Source organism: Podarcis melisellensis (assembly GCF_964234715.1).
Source record: "Podarcis melisellensis genome assembly, chromosome: 2".
Taxonomy (NCBI): Eukaryota; Metazoa; Chordata; class Lepidosauria; order Squamata; family Lacertidae; genus Podarcis; species Podarcis melisellensis.
This window is the reverse complement of record NC_138529.1, coordinates 16,636,244-16,647,506: the sequence shown is the minus strand read 5'-3', so window position 1 is coordinate 16,647,506 and position 11,263 is coordinate 16,636,244. Positions and strand designations below refer to the sequence as shown.

Sequence of the window (11,263 nt, the reverse complement as noted above, 5' to 3'; positions counted from 1 at the left end):
GCATGCTAACATTTGTTTATTAGGAGAAATTTGCTAAATGGCTGACAAGTCTTCATGAGGGATTTTTTTATAAAATGCAGAAATGTGGAGAACTGAATTTAAGATTGGAAAAAAATGAGAAACTGAGAAGATTCATGTATCCCTTTCCCGAGGTAAATATAGCACAACTATATTCAAATACAAATTAATTGAGCTGTCACATCTTGCATTTAACACTATTAGATTTCATGAAAATATTCCTGGATTGAATGCACCCCAACTGGAATTGAAGTCCTTTTGTGTCTCTCCTGCCCTCAGATTAAAAGGTAAAGAAAGAAACACCTTCAATTTGTGTTCTATCCCAAAATCTTTCAGGCATTTCTTCCTCTGATTGTCATGTTAGAAACACTAAAAGGACTGAATGACAAGCATTACTAAGTCCCAGGCCCACCAGCCTTTGACAGGGCTTTCATAACATTTTCCCTTAAACTACAGTGACTGGCAAAAGGTAAATATGTTCTGACACTCACTGATCTTGAAGCCCCAGCCACCTAGCCTGACTCACAGTTCCTGTGTCTACTGATAGTTGGAATAAGGGAGTTCTGTGGCCCCAGGCAGAGGGTGCTTGTCTTTTTAGCAGTGGTTTGCAAACCTCTGGCCTCCAGGAGACCCTTTTCATACCATTTCACCCTGGGTTTCTGCTGTAATTGAAAATTCAGTCCTGTGCATTATAGATGAAGGGTCGGAGGTTGGAATCCCCACGAGGGACACAGGTGGCGCTGTGGTCTAAACCACTGAGCCTCTTGCTCTTGCCAATCAAAAGGTCAGTGGTTCGAATCCCCACGATGGGGTGAGATCCTGTTGCTCTGTCCCAGCTCCTGCCAACCTAGCAGTTCAAAAGCATGCTAGTGCAAGTAGATAGATAGGTACTGCTGCAGCAAGAAGGTAAATGGCATTTCTGTGTGCTTTGGTTTCTGTCATGGTGTCCCATTGCACCAGAAGCAGTTTAGTCATGTTGGCCACATGACCAGGAAAGCTGTCTGTGAACAAACACCGGCTCCCTCGGCCTGAAAGTGAGATGAGTGCCGCAGCCCCATAGTCACCTTTGACTGGACTTAACCATCATGGGGTCCTTTACTTTTTACCTTTACAATAGCTCAGTGTTAGAGCATCTGGTTTTGCACACAGGAGGTCCTGGAATCTCTAGGTAGGTCTGAGAGAGAACCCTCTCAGAAACCCTCATAAGCCACTGCAAGTCACAATGCCAAGCTAGTTGTACCAAACAGCTGACTCAACACAAGACTCCTTCCAATGTTCTAGCATTCATGGAAGCATTCTGAGGTAAACTCTCGATTTGGCCTCACCATAGCTTCATGTAAATTGAAAATGAACCCTAGAACAACTGCCCTGTGGACAGTTGTTTATGCCAGAGGAAGCAAACTACCTCTTAATAAAGCTTCTGACAAAACCCTTGTAGTTTTGGGGGAAGTCTATGGTTCCCCCAGAGCACAGATTTGAAAGCCACTGCAGTCTCGGTTCTGGAGAACCTTCTCACCACTTTGAGTTTCTAGTTGGCTGGGTTACTTCTGGTTTCTATCCTAGCCCACTCCTCAAATATCAAGGCTGGACCCAGCAGCACCTCCATGATTTTCACCTGATCACAAAAAGGCATCACAATCCCATTCATTATATTATCACTGCATTTGGGGGGTTTCCAAATCTTGTAATATTTGCAGAAGCAACATCATTAGATCAGAACAAGCAGCTGCTGGCGGGCCCAGGAAGACTCTCCTCCAGAAAAGTGCAGAGAGACTTGAGATCATGTTGACTAGCTATGTGTCTATGCGTACATTATAATAAGTGCATTCATTTAAGATTGGGCAAGCAGTACAGAGCCCTCCTCCTTGCCTTCAACCACCGCAGAGAACCAAGCATGCCAACAACGCCAACAAGTTGACCTGGACTGATGAACTCCTAAAATGTAAGAATACTAAATAGATGTCTGTGGTTGACACTTGGTGCTATTGTCTCCCCCCCCCTTTTGTATGTTTGAAAATAAATTTTGTGATACAATCTTTTCCTCTAAGTATATTGCCAAAATTACTCTCTTTCCATGGGGCGGGAAAACAGCAGCTTCTAGAGGTTTCAGGAACTTGTGACAAGCTGGTTGTTAGCCTGTTTCACACACTCGCTCACCTGTGCCTTTTATTATCTCCATTTACATATGAATTGACACATCCCATTGATGCAATCCACAGACAGACTGTTATATTTAGCTATGCGCCGCCACCCGTTCCCAGTTCCTCCACCCCTCTGCTATCAGGCATCAGAGCAATAAAATAAGAGAAGTGGCGATAAAGACTTCCTAATTCTTGGAATAAAAATGTAACTGCACTTCATGTTCTATTTAACGTCTTGTGCTAACATAAGCTGCAGCATATTTTGATTCACTCTGTCACTGCCTCATCCCCTGCCTGGTGCATTTAAGCAGACATGGTAAGATCTCGATTCCACTTAAATATTTGCATTTTTGGTACATTTCGTATCATCTTATCATCATAACAATCTGGATATGTTTGGAGCTCTTTCAGCGCAGGCATAATCAGAAGGAGGGCACTGTATTTCCCAGGAGTCCCATTGTTGCTAGGAAGTCATTTTTATTCAGAAAGCTGGAAATCGGTTTCTTGGTTTCTTATTGTGAGAAGGCACATAAATATATTAATAGCTTAAAAAAAAAAGTAGCAGGAGAGACCAGCCATGATGAAAGGGGTATTCTTAGGTAGCGTGAAGGAGGCTTGGCAGCCTTTTGATGTTACCTTTTAGGGCATGGTATCAGGTGGCAGGTTGCCAGGAACAGATAAGACAAGGAAAAGTCCTTACCATCTGCTTTTTATTCAATGTTGACAGAGAGAGGCTTGAGAATGCAGCTTCCGTTCTTAACCTGAAACAGTTCTTAACCTGAAGCACCACTTTAGCTAATGGGGCCTCCCGCTGCTGCACGATTTCTGTTCTCATCCTGAAGCAAAGTTCTTAACCCGAGGTAATATTTCTGGGTTAACGGAGTCTGTACCCTGAAGCGTCTGTATCCTGAAGCATCTGTAACCTGAGGTACCACTGTAATGGCATTGTCCTGAGTAAATCTTCACCCTCCCTTTCCCCCCACTTCCTTATTCATCAACAGCACACCCACCCACACACACACCCTTACAGTTGCCACTTAGGGCCATCTGTCTCCGAGCTCTAGTGGTGTAACTAGCTCTCGGGTGCCTGGTACGGCACACACATCCTGCAGCCAGGGGCAAGGCAAGCTGTGTGGAGCCTCTTCGCCGCCTCCCCCTGAGCTATAGGGCAGCTGAGGGAGAGCTGGTGGGAGACACAAGTCCCATGCTGCCGTTTCAGGCAGCATGGAGCCTTCAGGTGCCCAAGCCATCACGTCACTCCCAGGAGAGATGTGTGGCTTGGGCATGCTACAGGCCCCACAGGAGTGCCGTCCCCCATGGTGTGGTGCCCAGTGCCAGCCGTGTTTCGTTACATTTGTTGACTGAACTAAAAAGTTTTGTGACTCCAATTTTTAAAAATTATTTTTTTAAACTCATATTTTTGTCATGTTGTCACCTCTCCTCATTGATGACACCCAGGGAGGACCACACACACCCTTCCTCCGCCACTGCTGAGCTCTTTGCTCTTCTACTTTTAAGGCTTTCTGGGTTCTGGGAGATGGTGGGTCTGGAATGCTCTGGCTCTGCCTCCATTCCTCTCCCATTATCTCCCACCTTTCCCCCCCATCTGCATCTTTGCAAGGGAGGAAACCAGAACTTGTCACACCCTTGAGACCTCATCGGCTATATCCTTGTGACTTCCTAGCAGCCCTGCCAGCCAGATCCTCATCTCCCCATGCCCACATGACTCCATCTTGTTTCCCTCTTGAGGATGGACATCCCAGCTTGAAGGAGCATTATTCTTTGATCAAGCGTATATTCACTTTGGGGGTGAAGATTGAGACACAGCAATGCTTCTGAAAACTAATTGCTGGAAACCACAGGAGGGGAGAGGGCTCTTGTGCTAGAATCTGCCACTCTGGGCAGCTCACAACAACAAATAGTAAAACAACACCACACACTAAAAAAAACTTCCCTGATCTGGTTGGCCAATGTGAGAACAGGATCCTGGATGAGATGAGACATTGGCCTGACCCTGATCTCATGTTCTTATGATTTGTCCAGAACTGTGCACAGTATTCCAAGTGTGGTTTCACCATAGATTTGTATAATAGTATTATGAAATTGACAGTTTTCTTTCCAATCTTTATGCTAACAATTCCAAACATTGAATAATATTTTTTTAAAAAAAGCTGAGAAGGGCAGGAGCCTCACTACCACTCATGATCATTGGGCATAACTTTGCTGGGGGCAGGCATTTCCTGAGAATCCACTCTCTTTTTTTCTACCACCCTGCCCCTACAATTCCTCTTGTGCTTATCCCAAAATAGTAAAGTCTTTCTTTGTGGGAGAACCATTGCAACTATCGTTCTGAAATTTGACAGGCTTCATCCCTTCAGATACAGGGATGGCCACTGACTTGGATGAAAAAGGAACTAGACAAGTTCATCGAGAATGGAGGTAAAAAATATCACTTTGATGAGTAACTAGAGCATCCATGTTTAGAAACAGCCTATCTTTGAATATCATATGTTGGGACAAACAGCAGAGGAGCACTGCATTCATGTCCTGCTTGTGAGGTTCCTGGAAGTATTGAGATGACAGACACAGTTTAATAGCCCAGTCATTTCTGAGCTGAGAGACTTGGGACAGAAGAAATGGAGGCACTGCATAAAAGAAAATATCCAACATTATTTAATAATAATGGTGATATTAAACTTGCTCCAGGCTGAAAGAGTACCATTTTCCTCCATTATAACTCCCCTTCTATCAATACAGCCCAGTGTCATTATATATCACCATAATATTCACTCACTGAAGGAAAAGCATTGTATTGCTCATTTTTCTTGGGTAGGAGAAATAGATTTCTGGGCAGAAAGTGACAAAGAAAACTAAGTTCTGGTCAGGAGTCTTAAATAATTTCTCAGTTTGTTTTTATCATGATGCCTTGTGTCATTCATGAACTGGTTTCAGCAGAGAATATATTTCAGAGGAAAGATTTAGTGACCTCCATCTGATATGTTGATGCGGCTTCTATTATGAGTCTTAAAGGTCTCAAGACTGGGTCACCAGGCTGGTTTTTTGTTTTTGTTTTGTTTGTTTGTTTTTTGCATTGAAAGGAGTGGTCCACATCTGTTATCATTTAAGATGCTTGAAGGGTTCAGTCTTTGTAAAGCCTGTTATAAAGTTAAGCCTGATCTGCACCTTGATTATAAATTTGTGAGTCACATTTTTGTTAGTCACTAATATTTATATTTCCCAAATGTCCCAATGCGTTTCTCAGTTCAAAATCCATAGCAAGATTTATTTCGAGTACTACAATCCTGTATTCACTTACCTGGGAGTAAGCCCCACAAAACACAGAGTGGGGATAGGGGGAAAATTCAATTCAGTTAGCCTTTAAACTTGACCCTACCTAATTCACACCTTCCAAAACAATAAGTGAACTGAAATTTGCAATTTCTTTGCAAATTGCATATCTGAATTTTGTAGTGTAGTTCTCCAGTCAAGTAATGCGTAGAAAAATGTACAGGCCAGAGTAGAGTGTGCATATAAATGCATATTAGTGAAAACAAAATTCTAAAAATTCATTACATTTTGCTTTGCAAAAATGTTTATATTAGACGAAGTTTCATAAAAGATGTGTGCATGAGGAACAATCCACACTAAAATGCTGATGAATTTTCATGTTCGCTTGCTTGCTGATTTTCCTATTGCCTTTGCAAAGCTGCAATTGTGTAATAAATCACACATCAGTTGCAGGTCTACTGTATTATACTGCCAATCGCTTGGATCCAATGATAGCACTGGATATATAAAAGCCCTTTCACTTCTTTAAGGCAGGGCACTGAATTTCTCCCCGCTCCAGAGCCTCACACAACACTACACCTCGGGTTGTTTTGAGAATATTGCAACCCTCAGGAGTAGTGGGGAGGCAGAGGAGACTTCAGGGGGTAGAGGGCTGCCCGAAATTGGGGGCCCTGCCTTTCACAACAAGTGATTTCTGCTCATGCAGCCCCTTTGAGTCTCAGACATCTCTGCCCTCCAATATTTCGCCAGATGGCAGATGAACAGTACTGGGAGAAGAAAATATGATATATGGAATAACTATCTCTAAACCACCACTGAAAGGTATAGCTTGTCATAGTAAGAAATTATACCATGATTGCTTCTAAAGGAGAAAATAGTGCCATTTTCTATCTCTCCTATGACACATATCGGCATGGAAAAGCCATGTGCTCGGCAGAGACTTCTAAAAAGTCACATAAACACAGACACAAACATGGGGAAAAGTTCTGATGGAATCAGTCCTATCAAAGGGATTGTTGGGGCACATAGCAAAAAGCCCTTTTAAATACAGTGGTACCTCAGGTTAAGTACTTAATTCGTTCCAGAGGTCCATTCTTAACCTGAAACTGTTCTTAACCTGAAGCACCACTTTAGCTAATGGGGCCTCCTGCTGCTGCGCCGCCGCCGGAGCACGATTTCTGTTCTCATCCTGAAGCAAAGTTCTTAACCCGAGGTACTAGTTCTGGGTTAGCGGAGTCTGTAACCTGAAGCGAATGTAACCAGAAGCGTATGTAACCTGAAGCGTATGTAATCCTAGGTACCACTGTAGTCTCTGGTTCATCTTTAGAAAAAAGCTTTTCTCTTCACTTCTTTTGTCTTTAAATGAGGTCCCTGAAATGAAAGAGTTTTGGCAAGTAGGAAGTCTCTAAGGGTTTGTGGTGGGAGTGAATAACACTGCAAATAAGATCTGTTGAATACTGAAGGGAGCAGCAATACCCCAAGAGGAGAACTTCATTTTCATGGTGCCTCTTCCTCACGCTGTGTGCTTCCACCTCTGCTCCTTTTTCACAGCTGTAGCTCTACCTTCAAGTCTCTCTGCTGTTACTTCATGGTGCCCAACCCTGTAATAAGGGGGTCTGTGATAACCCTGGGTGGTGCTGTGGTCTAAACCACTGACCCTCTTGGGTTTGCCGATCAAAAGGTTGGCAATTCGAATCCCTGTGATGGAGTGAGCTCCCATTGCTCTGTCCCAGCTCCTGCCAACCTAGCAGTTTGAAAGAACACCAGTGCAAGTAGATAAATAGGTACTGCTACAGCGAGAAGGTAAACAGCATTTCTGTGTGCTCTGCTTTCTGTCACGGTGTCCTGTTGCACCAAAAGTGCTTAAGTCATGCTGACCACATGACCTGGAAAGCTGTCTGTGGACAAATGCCGGCTCCCTTGGCCTGAAAAGCGTGATGAGTGCCACAACCCCATAGTTACCTTTGACTGGACTTAACTATCATGGGGTCCTTTACTTAACCTTCCAGGGATCTTTCGCCTTTGCCTTTGCCTTTATTAAGGCTGCATCTCTGTGTTGTGTTGTTAGTTCATACATGCACAGTTCAGTGGTTGCATCACTAAGTGCCAATGCTGGCTGGGCTGTTCAGTGAAGACTAAGGTATGGTGAAGAGATTTGATCAGTCTGCTTTTTACAGCAGTCTTACTTAATCTGACACTCCTGAACTTGTTTGTGGATCAAAATGCAAAATCCAAGACAACTCACACACTTCTTCTCATTTTGTGATGTGGTTTTGGTGCATAAGAAGTGCACACCAAATATATATGCTTTACATCAATATGACTATGTAATTTATGGGAAATACATTGTAAAGCATGGAAAATTACAGATGTTATGCTTGCCATCTAAATGCAGAATTGCTGTATATTCTTTCAGACAATCCACCAAAAGTGGGACAGAAAGGATCTATGACTGAGTGCCAGCAAAGCTAAAACGGAATTTAATCCCTTGCTTCTCTTCTGCGATTACAATTTCATCCAGAGCCCTGGTAACTGTGCAAAACGAAAGGGATGTTTTGTTTAACATGAACGCAAATGCTTTTCATTTGCTCTGGTTTGGTCATAGGATATTCACAGGAGGCTTGCTGGATCAATGGCCAATCTAGTCCAGCATCCTGTTTTCCTTGTGGCCAATCAGATGCCAGCCTGGTACTTCTGTTTCCTTGCCTACACCCACATCTCTTCAAAGCACTTTCCATGCCGCTGTGTTTACAGTACTACCTAGGGGCATGTACATAATGCCATGGTCATACAAAAAAATATATATATTTCCTGCAAAATCACAGAAGGCAAAACAAAGTCGTTATCCCCCCGCATCAGTTTTAAGGGTGACTAGCCCAAAAGAAAACCCAACTTCATTTCTCTAGCCATTGTATGACATAATATATTCTCATATAAAATTAACCCCTTAAATGTTGCAGCCTAGAAGGTCCAGAATATTGCCGTTACTATTAAGCATATTCAAGTCCCTACACTGGACCTAAATAAGGCTTCAATGAGATAATTGTTGAATTCCGCGTATCTCATACCCTTCAACATTTCTCTGATGAAAATAAGGATGTCCTATTCAATAATAATAATAATTTTATTATTTATACCCCACCCGTCTGGCCGGTTGCCCCAGCCACTCTGGGCAGCTTTCAACATAAATAAAAACATTAAACATAAAAGACTTCCCTGTACGTTGCTGCCTTCAAATGGCTCAGGGTCAGATAATTTAGGGTTGCCATCTTTCAAAAAGTAACTACCAGGACACCCCTAAAGTTGTTGAGCTTTTTCTGGCAAAATGCCAAAAGACCACAATTTTTTCAATTGACTTGCCTAAAGCACTGCCTGGAAAATAGGGACACTTGGAGGGTCTGCTATCTCCCCATTTATTTCCAATGTACCTTACTGGAGTATTTTTGCCTCCATGGCATGTGTCCTTGATTTCTGATAATACTTTTTGTTTTCCTAGATGGAGGGTAAAGAGGAATCTGTAACCCTCTTTATCACTAAGTTTTATCACAAAGTTCCTATTTGCTTTCATTGCTCTGCCCTCTTTTGCCTCCACCTCAGCCCCTGGCACATGGACCCTGGAAGGTTGCTCAGAACAGAATGTGGTCAGGCAGGATAAATGTTCCTCACCCCTGCTACAGACCCTCACCCTCCCTGCCATAGCACAGGGTCAGAAAACAGTTTAAAAGTTGTCTATTTCTTCCATACGTGTACCCTTTTGCAGAATCAAAAGGACCCAGTGGATAGCATTCAATCCAATAAATTTATGCATTTCAATATTTATTTGGTTTTAAATATTTGTCATACTTCTATTAATATGTTATTTAGCATTTTTATTTTTTATTAAATTTTAATAATACAGAAAAAGAAAAAGAAATGCACCCTACCAGTGCAAAGACATACAAAAATAAGGCTACTATTTACATACTGTCAGGGAACTGCCATCGGAGCTAGAGGTGGAGGGAAGGCTCCAGAGGGATGCCAGAGAGGGTCCCAGTAGGGGAGAGAGGCAGCCCATCTGCTGGGGAAGGAAATCAGCGTAACACCAGTGGAGAAGGGGGGCAGATGGGGGAATCGGAGAGGAGGCTCCAGGACTCCTCGCCGGAGACCAGCGGGGAGAGCACGGGTCCTCCGCTGCCCACACCTTCCCTGCGCAGAAGACTTCCGCGCAGGGAGAGTAGGAGGAGACTTGGCGTCAAAGAACTTCTTTGCTGGAAGAAGTTCAAGAAACGCCAACTGACGGATTCTGCCAGCGACTGAGACAGCCACGAAGTGAAGGGCTGTCCAGACAGAAAGGGTTCAACCAGGTAACCTAGCCAGGAGTGGTGGCAACTTACGCACGAGCAACCCCTTAGAATCATTACACATACACATAAATCCTTCCCACCCCCATATCTTCCCACCACCACAACCCTTTGACCCCCCCTCCACAACATCTCAACTTCCTTATCTTATAGATTTGATACTAACATGGCAATTTTTAAATTTTAAATTTTGATCTCATTAGGATATCCCTAATTAATATTTTCTACTTTACTCCTTTAATCTAAGCATATCAACATATTCTGTCTTGAACAGTGTTTGTCCGTGAGTTCTTCGAAACATTGCCATTCTGGTCTGAGTTTTTGTTTTGTCTGTCTTCTTGGGTATGCAGTTAGCTTTGCCATTTCTATAAGCATTTTAGAGCATTACAGCATTTTTAATTTGGTAATATTTCTGTTTCACTTTTCCGGCTTCTGCAAGAAAATCATCTTTTAAAAAAGGAAGGGGAGAAAAGAACATCAGGTGCTTCTGTCATAAGCATGGATGTGTGCAATGCCGTTTATTATTTCGTTCAGACCCTTCCACCCGAGATAACAGACAACAGATGCAGGAAAGAAAGCAAGGAGATATAAATACAAGAACATGCGTCAATTTGCTGACAGTGTCAACCCCTGTTTTTCCACCAGGCACATGGCAGAGATACAAGGAAGATGGAAGACACAGGAAAGCAAAAGAGATGCTATAAACTCTCCTGACCTAACCTTTTTCATCCAAGAGACTGGGATGGAGGATTTTGCTATTGTTGATTTTGTGAGGGGAGGAGGGAAAGGCAGTATATTTGGGCTGTGAACCCTAACTGAAAATTGAAGAACATTTATTTAACCTTCAAATGATAAAGATTGAACTTCACAATTAACACTGGCTTGCTGCTCATGGAATCACACAGCAAAAACAGGTACCATCAGATTATCCAACCTCACCCTATGTCCCAAGTCATAACCCAAAGGTGGATCTGGGGAGTGTAACCGGTTTGGTCGCACCCAGAGCAGAGCTTCTGGGGTTGCCGTAGCATGTGCCTCAACTATGGAGTCCAACAGGAGAGTGGTGAGGACGCCAGATTTTGGCGTCTTACAGGATGCCACTGGAATTCGAGATGTCAAAATCTGCCACTGCACGATCCCACATTTCGGCAATAGGCTCAAGAGACATAAAAACAAAGTGCTGTAATCCTAAACGCACTGACCTGGGAGTGAGCCCCGCTGAGTGTACAAGGAGTTACTTCTGAGTTGACATGGGTAGGATTGCACTGTTAGACCAGCCTTGCTGTATCAAAGTAAAGTTTCATCTACCTTGCCTTCTAAGGGACGCGGGTGGTGCTGTGCTCTAAACCACAGAGCCTAGGACTTGCTGATCAGAAGGTCGACGGTTCGAATCCCCATGATGGAGTGAGCTCCCGTTGCTCTGTCCCAGCTCCTGCCAACCTAGCAGTTCGAAAGCACGTCAAAGTGCAAGTAGAT

The 11,263-nt window shown here is 43.3% G+C and overlaps 1 long non-coding RNA gene across 1 annotated transcript; it reads left to right on the top strand.

Annotated features, from left to right (window-relative positions):
- The first annotated feature begins 213 nt into the window (after positions 1 to 213).
- On the top strand, positions 214 to 11,023 carry LOC309363063. Its single transcript, XR_014165210.1, has 4 exons — positions 214 to 305; positions 1,855 to 1,960; positions 7,864 to 7,975; positions 10,227 to 11,023. It is a non-coding gene; the product is annotated as an uncharacterized lncRNA (long non-coding RNA).
- Positions 11,024 to 11,263: the final 240 nt, after the last annotated feature.